General features: G+C 50.2%; 1 long non-coding RNA gene across 1 annotated transcript in view; it reads left to right on the forward strand.

Moving 5' to 3' along the window:
* LOC146863179 (uncharacterized) overlaps nt 1-23,663 on the forward strand; it is a 496,608-nt gene that overhangs the window by 422,720 nt on the left and 50,225 nt on the right. The gene's annotated exons all lie outside the window — the stretch shown is intronic.

The raw sequence follows: 23,663 nt of genomic DNA on the forward strand, positions 1-23,663 counted from the left end.
CGGACACCAGGAGGACCAAGCAGGATTGCCAGAACAGGTGGTACGATCTGCGGAGGAGGGTCAGAGCCAAGAGGCAGGAGGAACACGACCAGGCCAACACCACCGGAGGAGGGCCCTCCCGCAGAGCCGTACAGTACCATCCCTGGGAGGAGAGGGTGATGGCCATACTGCCGGTGGAGGCAGTTGAAGGAGTAGAAGGACTCCGAGACCCGGGTGAGTACACAAACAACGCACCTCACATGGGGGGAACTGCAACCACAACCAAAATTACTAACAGGCACGCAACCACCACAAGCCATCGCATGACTCAACCACACTCCATGAGCAGGCACATGCCACTGCTGCCACCATGCCCCATGCACCCAGCTGGACAATGGCAAGTCACAGGCCACAGAAGACAACAACACATGACACGGTAACCCGGATGGCGGGAGGCTGGGCACCAAAAATCACATAGTGCGACTCCAAAGCAGACAACAATGCCCTCTGCCCATATGGCCTAGGTCACAGCCAGACAAACACTGTGTCCCAACACAGGAATGACTTGCCAGCAAATGGCGGACGCCTTGCATCAACACATGGGGGTGAAGGCACTGTTTTGCACATGACAGCAGCTAATGAACAGCCAACATTGTGAAAGAGTGGCAGCACACACCACCACAGCAGCAGCGTACAGACACACAGCAGACAAAATGGGTGCCTGGAGATCAGAAACAAACTCACATCAACAGGCCAAGGGCCACTCAAAGATCTGCTAACAGTGTGTGCCCAGGAAGCTGGGCCAAGGTGACAGAGGGTGACACACGGAGGGAGGGAGAGGGGGACACAGAGGGAGCGAGAGGGGGACAGAGAAGGAGGGAGACACAGGGATAGCAAATCAGTCCTTTGTTGTGCGGGAATGTCTGCTCGTCAGCAGGTGGACTGCGTGCATGTAGACAAGGGTGGCCAGTGCCAGAACCCCCCCTCTTCATCATGGCAAAACGCAGGGCCATGTCACAACCTGTACACGAGCACAAGGACAGCCACCTGCATCATATAAGTGTGTGGATCCACTCCATGTGCACATGTACAGTGCTACAAGGAAGGCGCAAATGCATGGCTCGCCACACCTGCACACTCCACTGCTGACTGCAGTCACACTTGACGCAGCAAGTAAGACTGTGCCACACATAGTTAAAGGGGCCAAATTGGTGCCCAAGGGACACACCCATGCACAAGTGCACTGTGAGTGGAATGCAAGACAGATCCTAATTCCAAGAGGAAATGTGCCAACTTTGAAACGGATGAAACATGGATGTTGCATGGACCAAAATTAACATTTTCTCTCTCACACACAGGTCAACGTCGTGCTGCACCCCCCAACACTGGGGGGGAACACTCACAGGACCCGGATCTGCAGGAGACCGATCCCACCGGCAGCGACCACTCTCACCACTCTGCGGACGACCCCGACTGACCTGGCCCCTCTGGTGTCCAACCACCTGCAGCACCTGCGTCAGGTACAACCGTGCCAACCACCACCCCCACTCCTGCCACATCCCAGGAGACACCCAGGATCCCTGCCCCAACACCACAATGCAGCCAGGCTCGCCAGGAGGGACACGGTGTCCCGGGCACCCAGGAGGAGGCAGGCGACAACGCCAATGCCACCCCTCAGGGGTCCCGGAGACCCGATGTGCCCACAAGTGCAGGCCAGACGCGAGTGGGCAGGGGTGGTGGGAGTGGAGGACGGCGGAGGCGCGAGCCTGACCAGTTGGCTGGGGATCCGGTATTTTCCCATGTCCGTAACATCCTGGACTCATACCGGCAGGACACCACGGGCATGGCCCAGGTCGTGTCCGTCCTTGAGGGGATCAAGGTCCAGCAGGCCCAGCAACATGCGGAGCTAATAGCCTGTCTACAGGTACACCAACGGAGGATGGAGGACAGACAGGCTGAGCAAGTGACGGCGTTCCAGGGGATTCACGCTACACTCCGTCGGATGGCCGACACCATGGCCGACCCTCCCTGTGCCAGAAGGCGGAGAACATCACCACCCACAGGGAGGGATCAGGAGGAGGAGGAGGAAACATCCGACGGAGCATCCCAGACGTCGTCACGGCCTGCTGCTGAGGTTCCCCGCAGGAAGCCGGGTCGTCCACGGAAAGGACCGTGAGGGTGGCTGCTACATCACCATCTCCCAGGACACCTGGCCTGGCACCTGGCCCACTGGAGCAACAGCATCACAGCATCAAGAGACATTCTCTGCCACATGGCCCTGCTGGTCACTGGCTGACCAATGTTGACAAAGACTGTGGCATGGACTCTGAGGATTTCCAATGGCAAGGACACCAACTCCCCTACTGAACTTTGGATTCCCTAATCCCGGAAAGCCCCTCACTTTGTCCCCCCCCCCCAATAATAAATCACACTATTAAGAGTAGATGCCTGCTGGTAGCATTATTACCTAACATGTGTCTTGTACAGTCTAAACATGCCTGAGTCATCTGTTCACTTCAACCATCCACACCCTGGGGCCTGAGTCTGGCACAGGACACATGGGTCACAGTTTATTAGGCAAGACAGACATGGAGCACCATACACACCCGTGATGGGCAGAACCAGCTGAGGGGGTGGCCGAACAACCGTGCTGACAGACACATTGAGTACAGCAACAGTCATGCGCAGAGGTCAGGGATCCTGGCCAGTGTCCTGGGGGGCACCCAGGTATGTGTAGACAGGTGGCAGAACCATGTCCTGCAAGCTTGAGTCCGGTGGATGCAGAGAATGGGGTCATGGACAACGTTGGATGCATGGGGATGGCACATGTCACAATACCCACACAGTCATGGACATCATGCCCAATACACAGTCTCAGCACACACACACAGCTTGCATCTTGCCACTCGACACATTGACACATAGCCACAATCAGGGAATACCATGCCAGACATGCAGGATGCACCGTGCCAACACACCAGCATTGACTGAGAAGAGGCACCTTGGAGGCATAGGGACACCTTTATTAGTCATGTTTGTGGGATTGCAGAGGCAACTTGAAGTACACATGAACACATCATGTGGAGTAACATGTGGGTCCAACACTGGCACCCCCCTTCTGCAGCACAAATGCGTGATAGCCATGGAACTGGAACACAAGTGTCGGCTAACAGCTAAAACCCACAGCTGCACACGGAGAGCCTGACATACACCATAGATCCGCTGATGTGGAAGTCCCACGCCATGTCAAGACAATGTTAACCGTATGTGTCCGAGGGCAGTGTCACACACATTGATGCCATCATCACAATCCACTATCCCATCACTGATGACAACCAGGCAGCCCATCTATTCAGGTGTACCCAGCTGCATGTCGTGTCCCATGGGGATGCCACATGACTGCAGAGGAACCAAACCCCGACCGGGGCAGTGTGCACACATCGTGAACAACTGCCACACCCAATACACCCCAGATGCATCCCTTACCCCATGGAGACTTCCAAACGTGTCCGTGCCTGTAACGCTGAGTCAGCCCACGATGTCATGTCCATGAGGAATAGCAGTGCCACAACAATGCAACCAGCAAACGGCATGCGCAGGTACCTGGGGAAGAGAGACACACAAGAAGTCAGCCACAAAAAGCACAGCTACTTGCATGTGCATTTACTCGACACATGTATGGATGACAACATGCTAGGTCACAATTATGACTGGGGAAATACTACCATCACTGCCACCATCACTCCAGTGACACACCCACACACACCTCTGACCCACGTGCCATACATGCAGGTGGAGACACACATCACAACGCATGCCACACGGGGACCAATGCGTGCACACTCAGACCCTGGTACTCACCACTAAGCAAAGAAGTCGCGTATGAGCCGAGTCCGGATGTCCTCTTGCGGCTCCACATCCTCCACATCACTAGCCCCATTGCCAAGCCCTTCGTCCTCCACGGGTGGATGGTCCTCGTCATGTTGATTCAGGATGAGTGGCACAGCTCTTTCAACTGCCATGTTGTGCAGCATGCAGCAGACCATGAAGATCTTGCAGACCTTCGCCGGGGCATAAGGGAGTGCACCGCCGGTCTTGTGGAGGCACCGGAATCGGCTCTTCAGCATGCCAAACGTCCTCTCTATCACTCGCCTTGTCCGGCCATGGGCGGTGTTATAGCGGAGCTGGGCCGGCGTGATGGGGTTGCGGAGAGGTGTCAGCAGCCAAGGCATGTTGGGATAGCCAGCGTCCCCTACATGGGAAGCACATGGACACCGTTAGAACTGGTGAAGCGGTCGTGCTGGTCGGCTATACAGAATACAGGACAGACAGACTGTACCCACCAACAACACATGCCCGTTCGTTGCGCAGCTGCATCATCATATCAGGCATCCCGCTACGCCTCATGTTGTAGGCATCGTGTGCTGACCCTGGGAAACGAGCACAGACATGTGAAATCACCATATTGGACAGACACACCACAAGGGCATTGATGGAGTGGTAGTGCTTCCGATTGCGGTACGCCACCTCCCGTGCGTGTGGTGGTACCAAACCTACATGTGTCCCATCTATGGACCCAATGACATGGGGCATCCCTCCCAGGGCATAGAATCCACGCTTGACCTCAGTCATCTGTTCAGGGGTTGGGAACTTGATGAAGTCATCCAGGTGAATCAACATGGCCTCCAAGAAATCATGCAGCACACCGCTGAACATGCTCTGGGACATGCCACCAACATGAGCTATGGTATTTTGGAAGGTACCCGTGGCAAGAAAATGTAGGGCAGCCATTACCTTCAGCTGGGGTGTCAGTGCCGTAGGATACCTGTGCTGCGGTTGCAGGTGTGGTGCCAGTCTCGCCGTCAGCTCCAGAATCAACGGTTGGGTGAAGCGGTAGAGCCGGATCCTGTCATTCTCCTGCATGGTAGCCAAGTCTGGAATTCTTCGGGCAAGAGGCGGCGCTCTGCAGTAATTTGGAAGTGACAAGGAAGAGAACAACTCATGTCTACTGAGCACATGTAAATCTGGCATTACACACATGCTACATAGGGAGTCAGGTATGTGCTACATGCCCAGGACACGTATGGATGCAAGGTGACACTCCTTCCAAGACCCAGCTACACACGGTGATTGAGAACCTCCCCATGCCACGCCATGGACATAGCTGTGTCCCAGTGCAAGTGCACAGCCCGACGCAAGACAGGAGTGACATACACCCACACATCAGCAGAAGTGGGATGCCGATTGCAGAGACTGGTAGCGGAACACTGGAGCCACAGGTCACATGACATTACACTAGTCCAGCCCACACACCTTGCCATGAAGGTGCACATGTCATGACTCACCACACATTCCTTGTGAGGATGCTGACATGGCCTTGTCACGCTACTCCGTGTCCCATGCATACATGTGCACCTCACATCCGATAACACATGTGGCATGGTGTGCGGAACAGTGTGCAATGACAATCTACACACAGCCACATGTTGGTTGCTGCAACGGCTGCAGCTTTTGAGGGTGCTACAACATCAACCTGATGTAAATCCCGGACACATATATGACATAGTCACATTGTGCACTGTGGGTAGTGACAAGTCATGTGTCATGACCCCTGTACCGGGCATCAGGGGACACTTCCGTGTGTTGGTGTCCGTGCCATGCCAGTGACGCTCACCCCAAGTGCGCAGTCCCACATGCACACATGTCAAAGGAGTCAAGGGCATGCCTGGCACACATTGCACCCTCACACAGTACACCTGTACACATCTCATCATACATCTGGTGCCTTCTCCACTCAGGAGGCATGTTCCACATCACAGCCTGTGACACCTGTGCCCCACACATGTAGTAATGCACAGACGATGCCTTGATGTCCATTCCTGGACAAGTATGTCCATCCATGGACAAGTATGTCCGCCCTATTCCTACCTGTGTGTCGCCTATCACCACAGTGATGTGTAAAAACCGCCGTACTGCTGCTGAGAGGGCCTGTGCATGTTCCCAAATCACTGTGGGAGTGCTGCCGTATGTGTACCCATCGTGATGGCGAGCGTACAGGCATTTGTACGGTCCGTAGCACTACGAGTACGCATACGCGTGCAGACCCATAGTGGTACGGACCGTACACTCGCGTGTACGCTCACTATCACTATGGGTCTGCACGCGTATGCGTACCCGTAGTGGTACGGACCGTACACTAGCATCTACGCTCACTATCACTATGGGTCTGCACGCGTATGCGTACCCGTAGTGGTACGGACCGTACACACACATCTACGCTCACTATCACTATGGGTCTGCACGCGTATGCGTACCCGTAGTGGTACGGACCGTACACACGCATCTACGCTCACTATCACTATGGGTCTGCACGCGTATGCGTACTCGTAGTGGTACGGACCGTACACACGCATCTACGCTCACTATCACTATGGGTCTGCACGCGTATGCGTACCCGTAGTGGTACGGACCGTACACACGCATCTACGCTCACTATAACTATGGGTCTGCACGCGTATGCGTACTCGTAGTGGTACGGACCGTACACAGGCATCTACGCTCACTATCACTATGGGTCTGCACACGTATGCGTACCCGTAGTGGTACGGACCGTACACACGCATCTACGCTCACTATCACTATGGGTCGGCATGCGTATGCGTACTCGTAGTGATAGTGAGCGTAGATGCGAGTGTACGGTCCATACCACTACGGGTACGCATACGCGTGCAGACCCATAGTGATAGTGAGCGTAGATGCGTGTGTACGGTCCGTACCACTAGGTGTATGCATACGCGTGCAGACCCATAGTGATAGTGAACGTAGGCATGCATGTACGGGCCGTTGCCATGCATTTGGGGTGCCCTAGGGCCCCGAAACGCACCGTACCTGTGTGTGATGCTCCAAATTACATAGGGGACAAGTATTAAGGCCTACATGCATGCTGGTTGTCATGGAGACCAAGTTCAAATTTCGAAATTGTTCTGGAAGGTGCACAGCAGAAGTCAGTTGGAATTCTTCTACTTTGTTGCAATGTGTTTGTGGGGCTGACATCATGCAGGAGAATGAAACCGATAGAGAACCCACAGACTGCTAGGTTTGAAGGGATTGGTGGAAACATAGGATGCAAATGTGAGTGACCAATCACTCTGTACTCCTGTGCATGAGACTGGGCAGAAGGGCACATATAAGGCAGCCAGGTCCCATGAGGGAGCACTTGCCTGCACATCTTTGCATTCATCGACCCAGCTGCTGCTACTGATTCCCTGGAACCATGTCAAGGGCTGTGGAGAGGACACAGCCATTCACCCTGGAGGAGAACATGGCTCTGCTGGATGTGATCCTCCCACAGTACTCCATGCTGTATGGGCGACCAGGGTATCAGGTGAGTGCATAGGCCACTGCCACAGACTGTCCCTATGTTGTGACTGTGACTTCTGCCATTGCGTCCAGGTGTAACACACATGCCATGTACTGTCGGGGGGGTCCCGGGGGGGGGGTGCCTGATGTCTCCCAGCAGTGCCCTGAGACAGGAGGGGTGTGTGCAGAGTCCTCCCAGCAGTGCCCTGAGACAGGAGGGGTGGGGGCCTATCACTCACAGCAGTGCCCTGAGACAGGAGGGGTGGGGGCCTATCACTCACAGCAGTGCCCTGAGACAGGAGGGGTGGGTGTGATGCACAGTGTGAGCCTTGATCATTGATTGTGACATTGCCATCATTCCACCTGTGTACCCACTGTGGCACGTACTGCTTTTGCCCTCACCAGGGAATGATGTCCCTATGACAAAGGTGCAATGCGTTGGCTGCATGACATGCCTTGTTGTAACCAGCTAATTTGTACCCATATGTCTCTCTGTGACATGTGGCTGGTGTATTGATGTGGTGTCACTTGTTCCTCCTCACAGGTAGGCGCCACTGCCAAGGAGCAGATCTGGCTGACCGCCGTCAGTGCCGTGAGGGGTGTGGATGGTCGGAGGCGGAGCCTGCCCCAGGTGAGGAAACGCTGGCAGGATATCCGGTGCTGGACGCGGAGGATTGCACGGCTCCTGCTGGGGGACTCACCTGAGAGCCACAAGAACCGCGGCCGCCGGCGTCTGAGCCACCTCCACAGGCGTGTGCTGCCGGTGGTCTTTCCAGACCTGGAGAGGCGCTTACAGGCGATGCAGCAGCCGGAAGGGGGTAGGTACATGTGTGTTTGTTGTGTGTCACCGGCATTTGTAAGGGCACAGTAGCATGAATTCACTGGCAGGGTTTAAAGGTGCTGTGCAGATCCTGTTTGCCCCAGTATAGCGCTGTGCCCCTGCCACCCTTCCCCTCCTTGGAATGTGTTCCCTGGTCTGTGTGTAGTCACTCCTTCACAAGGTAATGTAGGCTGGCGCTTTGTCCACGAGAACAATGACTGTAGCATCATGTGTGGGGGTGGTGTGTAACAGGTTGTGGGACCTTGCCTGTGCACTGTCAAGTTCACTGCATGTGGGTTCCATGTCAGTTGGCACTGATGCTGACTCCAGACATGGGAGTTGGTCTCTCATGTGTCATGCCTTACAGCGCGCATGTCCTATGTAGTGGCCTGTGACATGATGTGCATGAGTGTGCGATACACATAGTGCAGGGATGGTGACGTGTGTTGCAGTCATTACCATTCAGTAGCATGTAGTTGCGTGCCCACTACTGTCCCCTGGGGCACCTTTTCCTCAGTGGTGTATGTGTCATCATACACGTGGCCAATCTCAGTGTCCACAGCGTAGGTTGTGCTCTGTGCCATTGTCCCCTGTCACCATGTATATAGACGTGCTATTTTGTACAGGTGTCCACTGTGCAGCCTGACCTGATTGTCCTTCTTCATACTCACAGTTGCCAGTGCCTGTGTGTCTTTTTATACTCATCTGAGGATGGGCACTGGTACCTCATTATTTGTACAGGCGCACCTTGGCTGTTTGGCGTCCAATCTTGCTTTTTGCCTGCCCCTGTGTGTATCACCCAGACTATGAGATGTTGGTGCCACCTGTGTCACAACAATTTGCCTCGTGTAGGGTCTTGTTGGGGCGGGCAATGCCTATGTGTTAACTCCTGATTTCCACTTGCTGGGTCTGGGCAGTGTGTGATGTGTCTGGACACACACGCAATGTGCAGTGACCGAGTCATGTTGTGCATGTTTTCAGCATTACCTATGCAGCATGTGTCTCAAGTTCATGGATATGCTCCCTGGTCATCGGTATTTTCGCCAACGCTGTGTGGTGCAGATGCAGTGCTGGATTGTCCCCAGGGCATGGGTGCTATGTCAGACTCCGTTTCCTGTGTTTAGCTATTGTCTCATGCTCTCCATGGTATTTCAGTGGCATGGTGGCTCAACCAACTGTGTGTTTCATGCCCTACATCGGTACCCTGTTCAGTAGATGTTAGGGATCTTCCTTTTCAGGCAATGCAATGTTACCTATGTAGATTGGACTCATGTGACAGATGTGTACAGGTGTCTGATTAATTTCTGTCTCTCCACCCTGCCCACAGCATCGTCGGGGGACACAGAGGGAGACATGGACACAGACCAGGCGGAGGGACCGAGCACCAGTGCCAGCCGTGACATCGGGTCTGGCACATCGAGTGGGACAGAGGCGGAGCAGAGTGTGGCCGAGGACCTGTCGACTGGCACATCAGACTACGAAGCTGACAGGTCCGAGGAGGATGTCTCCGAGTGGGCGGAGGCTGCACCAGCAGCTGACAGCGGAACAACACCTCGCACCGCCCCCTCAGTTTCCACCAGCCGCCTCCCACTTGCTCGTGTCCCTTCCCAGCGTGCCCGGTCACAGCATGTCTCCTTCCTGCCAGGCACCGCACCCCCTGCCCCTGTCTCCACTGCTGCCGCCAATGCAGAGTCTGTGGACATCCAGCGGCAACTGCAGGTTGGTCAGGCTGCGATCCTTAATGTCCTCCATGCCCACGGCAAAACCCTCACCAACATCGAGGCTTTCTTGGAGGGCATTCATTCATCGCAGGCTGACCAACGCAACTTGCTGAGGTCCATAGACTCCACACTGACTGCAGCAGTGGGTCTCCTGCAGCGTGACCTCCCCCCACCTACCCCTGCCCCATCCACACTTCCCACTCCCATGCCTGTCCCACGTACACCCAGACGTCGGCATGCACCCACATCAACGGACACGGGCACCACACCAGCAGGGAAGATCAACCGCACTCCTCCTGACACGCACACACAGGGTGAGGTAGGCACACCCACTGGGTCGGGGGGCAAACGTGTGACACGCAGCCATAGTGGGAGTCCGCATTCCACCCAGTCCACTCCCTCCAAATCCCCTCCCCTCAGCTCTCCTGGCCACATCTCCCCCAAGGACTCCTTCATGGCCGCTCTGTCCCTGAGCCCCACAGTTACACCACCACGCAAGCGGTCAAGGAGGTCCCCGGTCAGGGTGGTTGAGTCTCCCCCCCTGTCTCCACCCTCCCCCGGTGGCGCTGCGACCCATCCCTCTGACCCCCCCCCCTCCTTGGGGCCTGAGGTCCCTTCGGGTGCAGGGGACTCCCTGGAGGACCTTGCAAAGGTGTGTAGTGCCATCCTGGCCTCCGCCTTTGGCACTGACCCACCCCCTGTGGTGGAGTCCTCCATCCCTGCACCCACAACGCCGCCCCTTTGCCCTGATGTCCCTGCGGTGCCTGTTGCTTCCCCCCCCCCTGATGCCCTCACCAGTGTGGAAGACGATGCCATTTGACTGTGCAGGCAAGGTAGGGGACACGCATCCCACTGTGTCCCCCATCCAGCCGAGAATCATTGACTGCTCTATGGGCTTTGTGAAGATTGAACTGCCTGCGATCCACGGACATTGTGCTCATGCTGAATAAAGCTTAATTTTGTTTTCATTATCACACTACTGCTATGCTGGTGTTGGTGTTGGTGGGGCTGCTACATGGTTTTGGGTGGTGTGTAAGGGTTTGGGTGTGTGGGATATGTAGTAGTGTACTGCTCATTGGTGGGACCCTGTGATCTGTGTGCCATCACAAGGTGTTGGCTAACTTTCTTTGTTCATGTAAGCAGTTACTGCATGGTGCACTTGTCCCAGGGTGTATTCCTTCCTCTGTGTACCCAGCTTTCTTCCCTGCAGGGTGTTCCCAATGTTTAGCGCAGAGCTGTGTCTACATGAGCTGTGTGTGTGACGGAGCCCTTCTACTTTGGCCATGCATGCAGGGCCATGTCTCCACCTGCAACAATCGTGGCATCCTTGGTGATCACTGTACTTGTGTGTGGAGTCTGTTGACATGAGTTCATGGGGACATGTTCCCTTGTAGCCAGTATGCATGTGGATAATTCTGGCCTCACACACATGTGTTACACCCCTCCTGTCTCAGGGCACTGCTGTTAGTGATAGGCACCCACCCCTCCTGTCTCAGGGCACTGCTGGGAGGACTCCACACCCACCCCTCCTGTCTCAGGGCACTGCTGGGAGTGATAGGCACCCACCCCTCCTGTCTCAGGGCACTGCTGGGAGGACTCTGCACCCACCCCTCCTGTCTCAGGGCACTGCTGGGAGGACTCCACACCCACCCCTCCTGTCTCAGGGCACTGCTGGGAGTGATAGGCACCCACCCCTCCTGTCTCAGGGCACTGCTGGGAGGACTCTGCACCCACCCCGCCTGTCTCAGGGCACTGCTGGGAGGACTCCACACCCACCCCTCCTGTCTCAGGGCACTGCTGGGAGGACTCTGCACACACCACTCCTGTCTCAGGGCAATGCTGGGAGTGATAGGCACCCACCCCTCCTGTCTCAGGGCACTGCTGGGTGGACTCTGCACACACACCTCCGATTTCAGGATATGTACGCTTGGAACATACACGGTGGGGGTACGCTCAATGCATTCGAGGTGAGGGTACGAGTCTACTTACACTGGTGTGGTGGGGGTACGCTCCATGCATACGCGGGTGAGGGTACGGGTCGTACTTACACTGTTGGGGTGGGGGGTACGCTCCATGCATACGCGGGTGGGGGTACGGGTCGTACTTACACTGTTGGGCTGGGGGGTACGCTCCTTGCATACGCGGGTGAGGGTTCGAGTCGTACTTACACTGTTGGGGTGGGGGGTACGCTCCATGCATACGCGGGTGGGGGTACGGGTCGTACTTACACTGTTGGGGTGGGGGTACGCTCCATGCATACGCGGGTGGGGGTACGGGTCGTACTTACACTGTTGGGCTGGGGGGTACGCTCCTTGCATACGCGGGTGAGGGTTCGAGTCGTACTTACACTGTTGGCATGGGGGGTGCGCTCCATGCATACGCGGGTGGGGGTACGGGTCGTACTTTCACTGTTGGGCTGGGGGGTACGCTCCTTGCATACGGGGTGGGGGTAGGGTCCGTACATATCCGTGCCCACGCTATGTGATGCTTGTGCGGCCCGTACCCAGGCCTTTGCCACGTGGGTGCGATCCGTCCCGCCATTGTTGGGGTGACGTGTGTGGGCGTGGTCCGACTTGTACCCACGCTCTTCAGGCGTGGGTACGGGACGTACCTGTCTGGTTGTGTTGCCGGTTCGCGTGGTGACGGACTTCCGTTGTGGCGGTCGCTGGCTTATCAGGACACGCCCCCACCCCCTCGTGGTGACCAGGGCATGGGAGTCAGGTATGTCCAGGCCATGTGTGGTGTGTGACTTATGTGGTTGTTTTGTGGCCTGCCCTGGTCCTGCCACCCCCACCCCACCCCACTTTCCCCCCTCCCTTAGTTATTCTGATCTTCTGCGGCGTCTGCGTCGTAACCTGTAGAGGAGGTGGACTGCTATGAGGGCAGGGATGACTCGTAGGTTCGGGTCCATGTCTGTCCGTCGCGTACTGGTACTCCTTGCTCGCGTCGTCCTGTCGCGTACGGGTCCTCCTTGATCGCGTCGTCCTGTCCCGTACGGGTCCTCCTTGGTGGCGTCGTCCTGTGTGTCCGTCACGTACTGGTCCTCCTTGTTCGCGTCGTCGTCTGTCCGTCGCGTACTGGTGGTCCTTGTTCGCGTCGTCCTGATTTCCCGGCAGTTTTTGGCTGCCGCAAAATATTCACCGTGCGGGGTGACGTCGGTGCGAATCGTGATTCCTGGGTCGTGAATGGCTGGCTGCCAGCGTCCCGATGTCAGGTCGGCGCTTTCCCGGATCGCATTGGTTGGTGTTTTTTGGTTCGGTCGGGCTTTTTTACGATTCGTACGGTAATGGTGTACCCGTGCGAATCGTGATTCCTTGTTTGTAAAAATTGACGACCGGGTACGCGTCGGACGGAGATTATGCTCCGTCCGACGGTTCGTACCCGGTTTTTACCGGATCGTGATCGGCACCACAGTCTCTGTTTCCTCAAAGTAAGGAAGGAGTTGAGAAGGGTTAATGCCGCCCTTTTATTCCTGTTGACTCCAGCCTCTGTGTTAGAATCAGATGGTTAGCAGTATTGAACGCTGCTGAGAGATCAAGCAGGATAAGGAAGGTCCTTCCCCCACTGTCCAGCTATTTACGTATTGCCTCTGAAGCCATGACTAGGACTGCTTCCGTAGAGTGATTTGGTCTGAAAGCATGTTAGGTAGAGTCAAAGAGGTCACTAGACTCTATATAGTTCACCGGGTCCTGATTAATGTATTTTTCCGGGATTTTATCTGGGTGAGGTAGGCAAGAAATAGGTCTATAATTTTTTACCTCTGAGGGCTCTGAAGAAGGTTTTTTTAGTATGGGCCGTATACAGGCTTTCTTCCAGGAGGCGGGGAAAACTCCTGAGACAAGAATGTTATTTAGAAGCAGGGTCAAGTGTGTACTAACCGTGACGCTGGTTCGCGTCCTCCATCCGGCACCACACGGAAGCTGACCTCACTCGGCTTCGACAACATTGGGAGGGGAACCTGAGGAGGGCATTTACCGACAGGGAATGGACCGTTGTCCGGGGCAGCCCAACATACATTCCACGCAATCAGCGATTCAGGCAAATTCAATTCTTCGTGCTACACCGGGCGTACCTTACCCTGGCTCAGATCAACAGATATTTTCTCCGCATAGACGCAGCCTGCCCTAGTTGCCAGCAGTTAGACGCCAACATTCTCCACATGCTCTGGGACTGCCCAGTCTTACATACATATTGGAGCAATGTAACAACTACTCTGATAGCCTGCACATCCCGTGTTATTCCTTCTAACTGGGAGGTTCACGTACTGCACCTTTTTGGACGTAACAAGAAGTACAGGGCTGCCAATAGATTCCTAGAACTGGGGCTCATAACAGCCAAACTCTTGGTTACCAAGAGTTGGAAATCCACTCTATCACCTCATAAACTAGCCTGGCGTCGTTCCCTGATAAACTGGGCTATGGCGGAGAAGACAGCACTTCATAGGGAAGACCTGCTCAGCATTTGTATATTCCACTAGGACACAATGGTTTCAACACTTCAGGAAATGGTAGCTAACACAGGGGACCCAAGCATAACCTCTGAGGCCGCTATCCGTAGTCCATCTCCCACTGGAGGGGATGCTGGGTAACACTGACTTCCTGATCGCAATGATCCTACTGTATTAAGACTCCTTCTTTATCTGATCCCGCTGGCTCTGGCCTCCCCGACTGCACCAGACACGGCAGCAGGTCTCAAGCGACTCCTCCCACCCTTCCTTGCTTTGTGTTGTCCTCCTTTTGTTGTGCCCTATGTCCCCAGTTTGGTTCAATTTGCACTATATCTATGCTGTCTGCATGCAAACCTTGCGGTGCTGAAACACTTCGACATTGATCTGTCTTGTCCATGGACACTGCACGGCGGCCCATCGCGGCCACTATGATATACCCATCTGTCCCCTTTTGTATCATTAGGTACTGGGCACCTTACAGTTGGCAACCACCATTCTCTTTTGGCTGTATAAACACTGTTCTGTCTATATGCTTAAAATGTGCAAAATGTTAATAAAAAACATTTAAACAAAAACAAAGTGTGTACTAACCTTGTCTGAAACCATATGAAAAATATATGGAGGACAAGAGTCCAATGGGAAACCAGACTTGGTGGTTAGCAGTAATTTTTTTACTCTCTTGGAAGATAGAGAGTAAAAACATTACAACTGACAAGTGGGTGAAGAGCCGGAGATGTTGTCCACAGTTAGTGCCTCCTTGGACGTAATTGGTACTTGCCCTGCAAGCTCATTGTACTCTGTTTGTACTTTGGACTGAAAGAAGTTGGCAACTTTATTGCAGAAAGTTAGATCAGGAGAAAATTGGTTCTCCCGTTGGAGCTTGGACAGCGAGGTGACAGTTGAATAAAAGCTCTTTAGTCAAATTATTTGCTGACTTGATTTTAGCAGAAAAATAATTGGTGTTGGCAGCTGTAATTGCCTCTTTATATTCTTCTAATACTGCTCTTTAACTATTTTTTCCCTGTCCACTGTATTCTAGCCTCCAGATGCGTTCTACACGTCTACACTTGGACTTTAATCCTCTCAGTTCGGCAGAGTACAAGGGAGCTGACGGTTGATTCCTCATATGCTTGGTTAATTTCTCTGGAGCCAGAGAGCTGGTTGCCGACCTGACTCAGCAGTCGAAATTGTCGACAGCATTGTTATTGTCTAAATCCATTGGAAGCGGGTATCTGGAAAGAGCCTCTTCTAATGCATGTGACAGGATAGATTTGGAGTGCTGGAATCTGAGCAGTCTGAAGATGAGCGGGCGTGGGTTTCTTGTGCCTGGGGTTAGTCTAGTGCACTCTTTTGATTTTGAATGGTCTCTCAAATGTGATACTAAGGATTTGAGGAATCCATTGTTGCAACAAGGAGAAGCACGAGGATGCTTGGTTTTCGGTCCCTTCAGATAGTCCAAATATTCTTGCATTTGCTCTTCTGTTCCTATTTTCGAGGTCAGTAATGGTCTGGAGACGGTGCTGATACATTTGTTTGTGGCCTGTGAGATTTTTTAATCCTTGTGGTCCCATCTTTAGGCACACTTATTCTTGATTCGGCTTCACCAGTACGTATGTGTAGGTATTTGAGAGGTCATATCACATGGCAGAGATCTCAGTTTGTAAGAAATCTGAGTTTGCTTTAGTGCTTTGTGCTAATTCTTGAAGGGATTAGAGCTTGCAGAGAATAAGAACCATTTTATCACTGACATCGTAGGGGTTGTTTGGTCTGGACAGGCAACTCAATGATTGGAAGGTCTTGTTTAGCCCTTTTAAGAGGTGCTTTCTGACCTTTGCTGTCTTTGTGGTCCTTTGCATCTCTGGAGTCCGTTTTGTCAGCCATTGTGTTTAGCCGTTAGAACTGCTTGAGTGGTTACAGCCCAAAGTGTGGTGGCTTACGATGGGATTTGGCCGAACAGCAATTCTCCTCCCACAAGAGAATACAATGAGTGCACGTCCTGTTGAGGAGTAGTGCGGCATGCCAAGAAAGGTAATGTATTTGTGCTCTCAAGCAGTTGTTAGCATTTAGTATCTGATACTGTCTGCCGTACTGGTGATTGAGACGGGGCCCCATGGTGGGTGTAGGCTGCAGCAAATACAAGGGCACTGCTTTTACAATGTATACTGCGGGAAGTGAGTGTATTGCCAATACGATTAAATAATTATATAATAATTATATAACCATGCAGCTCTGCTCTGTTTTGTGTCAGTGCAAGGCGTAAGATTTCTTGGAGGTTACTGCGTCAAAACCTTAAGCCTTCCTGAAGCAGGCGTAAGGAGTGACACAGCACAATAGGTATAGGCCATCCTGAGCATTGCTGGAGTGGCGTTGTGCTTTCGGCTCGACTCCAGCAATTCGTGACCTTTGCGCCAACAGATGCGTGACACATCTGTCAATCCTTTCGCCATGGTACACCGCTTTGTAAATGCGACACATCCATGGTGGCGCAATGGCTTTTTTGCATGGCGCAAGGAAACTGACACATCTCTGCTATCATGCAGAGATGCATCAGTTTCTTGAAAATCTGCCTCTAAGTATTTTGTACAGACATGTAGCATTTGTGCCAAGGGGAAAGATGCACATCAAGCTCCCATGGGTTTGATACTTCCACGATCTACTCCTCCTGCGCTTTGGAATACACTTTCTATAGATTTTATAGTAGATCTTCCAAAGACTAATTAGAGAAATATGGCAATTTTGGTTATAGTAGATTTGTTAACCAAAATAAATGGTTAATTATACTCCTTTGTATGGTTTACCCCATCCAAGGAACTCGCAGATACATTTCTGTGGAGGGCCCTAATACTATTGGAAATGGTATGAAATTTAGGAATATTTAGGAACACCTGAGGTGCTGCGTTCTGCAAGGACAGGAGTTTTGACAATGCACGTTTATTAATGCGAAGAAAAAGAGCAATACAATAATCGATTCTGAAAAGAATTAAAGCAACTATCACTGGTTTTCTCAGTTCTTGTGGAATGAAAGGGAGATTTTTCGCAAGATTTTTGGCAAAAATAACCATGAGGAGGTGAGAGAGTTAATCTGATCTGAAAAACGGTGCTGGTCGTCAAATAGGACTCCCAAATTTCTAACTTGTTGAGCGGAACAGGACATTGGCCACCCTCAGCTGGCCACAATAGATGGTTCTAAAGTGATGGTCCCTTACCAAACTCAACCACCACTGTTTTTAATTTGAGACAATTTTGATGCATCCACCCAGTAATGGATGTCAGACAGTTATGGAAGCAACCTGCTACTGTACCTGCATCTGAAGAAATAGCTATGACTAACGGAGTATCATCCGCGTACGAAACTAATAAAAAACCAAAAGTTTGAATCAGCTTCGCCAGCGGAGAGACGTATATGTTATACAGGGTGGGAGACAGCGCAGAGCCTTGCAGGAGTGAGAATACCTCAGATGAAAGATTTACCCAACACAGTCTCCTTTTCCTCAAAGTAAAGAAGGAGTTGAGCAGGGTTAATGCCGCCCCTTTTATTCCTGCTGACTCCAGCCTCTGCGTTAGAATTTGTATGGTTTACCCCCCATCCATGGAACTCGCAGATACATTTCTATAGACTATTGTACGGTTAAATGGTCTTCTGTCTATCATAGTCTCTGATTGAGATCCGCAATTTGTTTCCAAATTCTGGAAAGCCTTGTGTGAGACATTGCAGATTGATGTTCATCTCTCCTCTGGATACCACCCCCAGACAGATGGTCAGACGGAGAGGGTGAATCAATGTACAGAGCAGTTATTAGATGTTAAGTCCTATCCAGCTTAAAAGATTGGGATGGGATTCTCTGGGCAGCAGAGTTTGCATATAATAATGCAGTGAATTATTCTACAAAGACCTCACCTTTCAATGTAATTATGGAAATCAGCCTACATTCAATGTACTTTCATCATTGGCCACTAATAAAGTCTCAGCAGTACAAGACTATATTGAAAAAATAAAAGAACTACAACAGACAGCACAAAACAATTTAGAACAGGCAAAGGCTGTCTATAAAATAAATGCTCATCAACATCTCAGACCTAGTCCTGAGTAGCCCATTGGGGAGGAGGTCTGGTTGTCTACTCGATATCTGAACTTAAAAGGGCCTCGTAAATTTCAACCACGATTTATTGTTCCTTATAAGATAATTAAGAAGATCCCGACTTTGCAATGGAATTAGAACTACTCTCAAATATGCAAATGCATCCAGTATTTCATGTGTCATTATTAAAACCAGTAGAGCCAGGGACAGTGGCACTGCCAAATCCGTCAGCAATTATGATGAATTGAGAGCCTGAATTCAAGTGGAGGCAATCTTGGACTCAAAGCAAAAGAACACAAACTTTACTTTTTGATTCACTGGAAAATATATGGTACGCAAGATAGAACATGGGAACCAGTAGGGCATGTTCATGCTCCTCACTTGCTACGTCTGTTTCATCACCGGCATCTTGATAAGCCCAAACCTACAGGGAATGCTATGGGGATGGGGTGGGCTGTTGGACCTTCCCAAATACAGGTCCAGAATATTGCGGGTCCCTTAAGAGAAGGAACACATCGCCTTTAAGTCTGTGTGCTCCCCTGCAGGAAGCCGCTCGTTGTCAAGGTGCCTTCCTGGCTGTGTGATACTGACTTTCCTGGCTGTACTCCAGATGCCGTCTTCTCTACGGTTGGCGTCCTTCTCGGGCATCTGGATTCTCAGGACGTTGCCGTGATTCCATTTCCTGCCGTGTCGGCGTCAGGCTTGATTTCCCGGGTCGGCTCCTGTCTCGTTTTCTCATGTTGCCATAGTGCTAACGACCCAACCTACAGAAAAAAGACAAGAAGGATTTGAATACCCTTTTTTGAAAATAGACTGTTTGCTCTCTCAGTATTTTGGAGATATTTAATTTACCTGGTAGTTCTTGATTTTCGGAAGCTGAGTTATTTAGTTGGTTGACGCCTTGTTAGAGAGTGATAAGGTATATGTATTAGACGTTTTCTGGTTCATTTGGAGTATATGAATGGCATTTGAGTACATCATTTGAATAAGTCTGCAGCCACTTATATTACATTATTATATTGTTTGACGCCGGCTTACTTCAGGGCAAAGAGGCTGGTGTTTAACGGGAGTTTAGCAGCCTACTCTGGCCTTCTCGGCCTACTTGGGCCTACTCGGAACTACATGGGTCTGTTAATGTATAATGGTATTGTTAATGTAACATCACTGAGCAACTATGAATACATACAAAGTACTTGATTATTATATAAATGGGCCAACAGACTAACAATTAAAAGATCAATATATTTTATTAATAACTCAACATAACCCTCATAAGTGTAATATAGAAATAGAATCACAGAACTGCATAAAATGAAAAAGCTATACTTCATATGAATCACAATACCAAATAAAATGAAAAAACAACAATCAATCTTCATTTAATCCCACATTCATACAGCAATACACAGTGACTAAACAATGATTTTGATATCTAATTATATCTTAATTTCGTCTATATAGTCAAATTCAGTCCGAATGTATGATTGACAATGCATTCCATAACTTCTAATAATGCCAGGCAAGCATGATCATTATAGATGCAGAAGTCGTGGCTTGAATTATTGATGAATCTTCTTGCGTTCTGCTCGAGTTTCGGCGCACAGGCGCCTTACTCAGGAAAGTCACTAATGAAACTACAGGATACCAGGCTTTAAAGAGGGAAATCGCTCTGGAGTTCTTTTTTAAAAAACACATGGAAATGGACCAGGGCTGGATACTCAAACTGACCACTTTATCCATTAACAGCAACTCACAAAATGTCTTGAGGATAGCATAGGGCTGGTCATGGAATGCTCAGGAATGAAATGCGACAAGTGGTAAAGAAGATAAACTTTGGATCGGCATATTGCCCAGAGCACTACTGGAGTGCTTCATTAAAAATGATACTGGAGGACGTTACTGCAGCTTTGCTGGTGTGTGACGACAGGTAGAGCATGGTAATTACGATTATAATTTTTGGTGCAATTTCTATTGTGCGCACCCATGATAGCAGTCGGTCCTCCAAACTGGATGGCAGCATTGTTCAGTCATTGTGTAATGCTCAGGGTAGCATTCCAACCCATTGTTCTTTTCCCCACCATGCCACCTAGATTGAACTCAACTGGATGAAAATCAGTCTTGATCCTGCTCCAATAGGAACTGTCCAGTCCGAACTGCCAAGCCAGGTCCTCTCTGAACCAGAACACAAGCTAACCTAAACTTGTTTTGGCCTGATTGGGCCTCTTCCATCAGGTATAGCTTTGTTTCAGTGGCACAGTGAGCAAGGCTTCCATGTCTGGGCATACCCTTGTCCACTTTGGGCATTACATACCAAGAATGGTTACTGATAGAAGGAAAGGGTCAATGGCATAAGAAAGTCTCCTGAGCAAGGATTAACGAACTAAATCTGAGTAACAGACAACAGAACTAGCATTCAATCCACCCTGAATATGAAAGGAAAGGTTCAGGTCTATGCTAATTTCTGAACAGGGTCAGATCCATTAGGATGTAAAAGTCAGGCAAAAAAATCAAACACAAAATCAGTAGCTTCAGAGGAGATGCATACGCCAACAAAATGTTATCAGAACACAGGCGATGCATGGCATGGCAAAATCAGGCCCCTTAAATAGAAGAAACAGGAAATTGATGAAAAATGAACAAGGAGTGACATACATGAATCATAGCAGTCGTGGTGGTTTGGAATATATCGATTGGAAAGAATAGATAGTCAGCTATAAGAGAACTGCAATTAAAAAAGGGGACCAAAAACTATTTTGGAGTTTAGTGAATAATGCATTCAATGCAAATCCTATCTCATTCCTTTGCAAAATGCCAAGAAAAATAGGAAACCTATCTATATAATTTGTTTGGGATGCCAACTACAAGATAAGCACCTGTTTAACATAAGGCAAATTCAGCTGCTATCAAATCCTTCTCTGTTACCAGTATAAGAGACACAATCCATTCACAAACTAGTCAGAGCTGGAGGGCCAGATAATATTCTAGCTAAAGCAGTTAACAATTATATTAAATGTTGGGTCAAAAGTTTAAATCCTTCTTCTAAATGTATGGCAGAGAAAAGTGAAGTTCCATCATGCTGAAGGTGGCAGTAGTTAAGGCATATATTAAAAGGGTATAATACTTCACTCAACAACTCCAGACTGATTCGTCTGGTAGATGCTGTCTCAAAACTTTGTCACATTTTGAAAGTGTAATGCTAATAAAAATCCCATACACCTGGGCTTTCGAGAAGGACATTCGACCTCAGGCCACTGTTTTACTTTATGGACTTTAGTTTGGGTTTCAATAAAGACAAACCAAAGGCTTTGTAGTTGCTTTGTTGACATCTGAACTGCGTTTCGTATAGTGGATAGAGGCCTTCTTTGGAGGAAATTAGATACATGGGTAATACTGCCCGGCTTGGCCTCGTTGATCCAACTTTTGCATGCCTTTGGCTGGGCACAGGTTGAGCTCGATTCATCTGGGCGCCTCTCAAATAGAGTTATATATATAATTAATGGCTTGCATCCAGGCTGTGTCCATGCACCATCTCTGTTCAGGTCTGCAAAGGAAGCTTGACGCCCCAGCTGAATATTCTACGACAAACCTTAAATATTGTAAAAACAAAGGTAATGAAACTTGGTAAAAAGCAACCCAAATATAATGCTACTTACCTAATGAAAGAGTTCAGGAGGTTTTTTCAAGTAATTTAAATTGGACAGTACATTTTCAGACATTAAAAGTAAGAACCTCAGTGTCGGCAGAGGCACTATTGAAGTTTAATATATGGGGTGTATTCTGTGTCTCCATTTATTAGAGCTTTTTCCTTCACAATTCCACCTGAGGGGCTGGGTTGACGTGATAATTTTTCTTTACGCCTGTGATAAGACGTACAGCAGCATGGAGGGTAGCCCTCAGCGGTACTAGTTTTATTTTCGGTAGGCCAACAAGGGTGGCATTCCCATTGTCAAGTTTGGAGATCACGAGAGACTGAACTGCCATCTTGAGATCTGCATTGGGCAGGAAAGGCTTTAGTTTTCTTAAGACGTGGATATGGAAATTGGCCCCTCTGGTTGTGGAGCTGATGTGATTCATCATGTAGAGGTTGCTGTCTAGTGTTATGACTAGGGATTTTGCTGAAACAACAATATGTGGGGTAAAGTTCAAGGCGGTGAGTAGTGGGAGCCAGTCTTTGATGTTAGAGGTGGGATTGGGAGGCGAGATTAATATGAATTCAGTTTTGAGGGTGTTAAGTTTGAGGTGGTTAAGTGTTAACTAGTGTTGAGTTTTGTTCAAGATGTTACTGAGAGTGCTGATGAATGAATATTAATGGAAAATTGTGGTAACTCTCAGAAACCTATTAAGAAAATGTGGCACACATGAAGCCCCAAGGGTATCTGCCATCAGGCTCAGGGCATGCAGCCCAATCTTTTTTCACCACCTGAGAAGAAACCCTACAGCTCACTACAGCTCATTTTTCATGAAGGCGCATGTGGAGAGGGACATAGGAATGCTCCTCCAATGCCACAACAAAAACTCTGACAGTGAGGTTCATGCTTTTTCTCTAGAGTCACGATCTCTTAACAGGAAAAAGAAGTACAAAAATAGTGTCACCAGTTGGAGTGCAGTGATCAGCTACAGGGTGTCTGATTGAAACACACTGAAGTTCTTGCACTGTATACCAATAAGGGAGAAAACACGTCCAAAGATCCCTACACTGTCATGATCATGGATAGCTCCTCAAAGTTGCCCACTTATATAGGTTTAGGCTTAGTTTCCTGAAAAATTGTCAATACCAATCCAGCTAAGTCCAAAACCCTGAAAAGGGCTTTCTCCACATATAAGGCTTCTGTCTGTGGAACACCATCCCCTAGCGGAGACTTCAGCCGAATTTCCTGAAATTGAAATACCAATATCAATCCCATCTGCATTCAAACCCGACAACTAGGGCTCTGGTGTTGCCTCTCAGGCCCTTATTCCAAATTGCACAGTACTAGCAGGGCAGTAAATCTGCAAGCACATTAATTGTTATGTATGGTAAATCCACATCAGTACCATGCAATTAGAAGTTAAGCCCCAGGAAATATTAAATTACTGTGTGAGGCCATATTTACATGTTGCTAAATCACACAGAATTTGCAATTCCGTGGGTTTTCAACACATACATTAACCACCTGCCTTGAGCAGGTGGTAAAAGTATGCTTCTATTTCAGGGAGGGTTGAGGGAGAAAGTGGAGGTATGGGGAGAAGGCAAGGGAAGTGAAAAAAGGGGAATGAGT

The sequence above is a fragment of the Triturus cristatus genome, chromosome 2_2 (assembly GCF_964204655.1).
Source record: "Triturus cristatus chromosome 2_2, aTriCri1.1, whole genome shotgun sequence".
Lineage (NCBI taxonomy): Eukaryota > Metazoa > Chordata > Amphibia > Caudata > Salamandridae > Triturus > Triturus cristatus.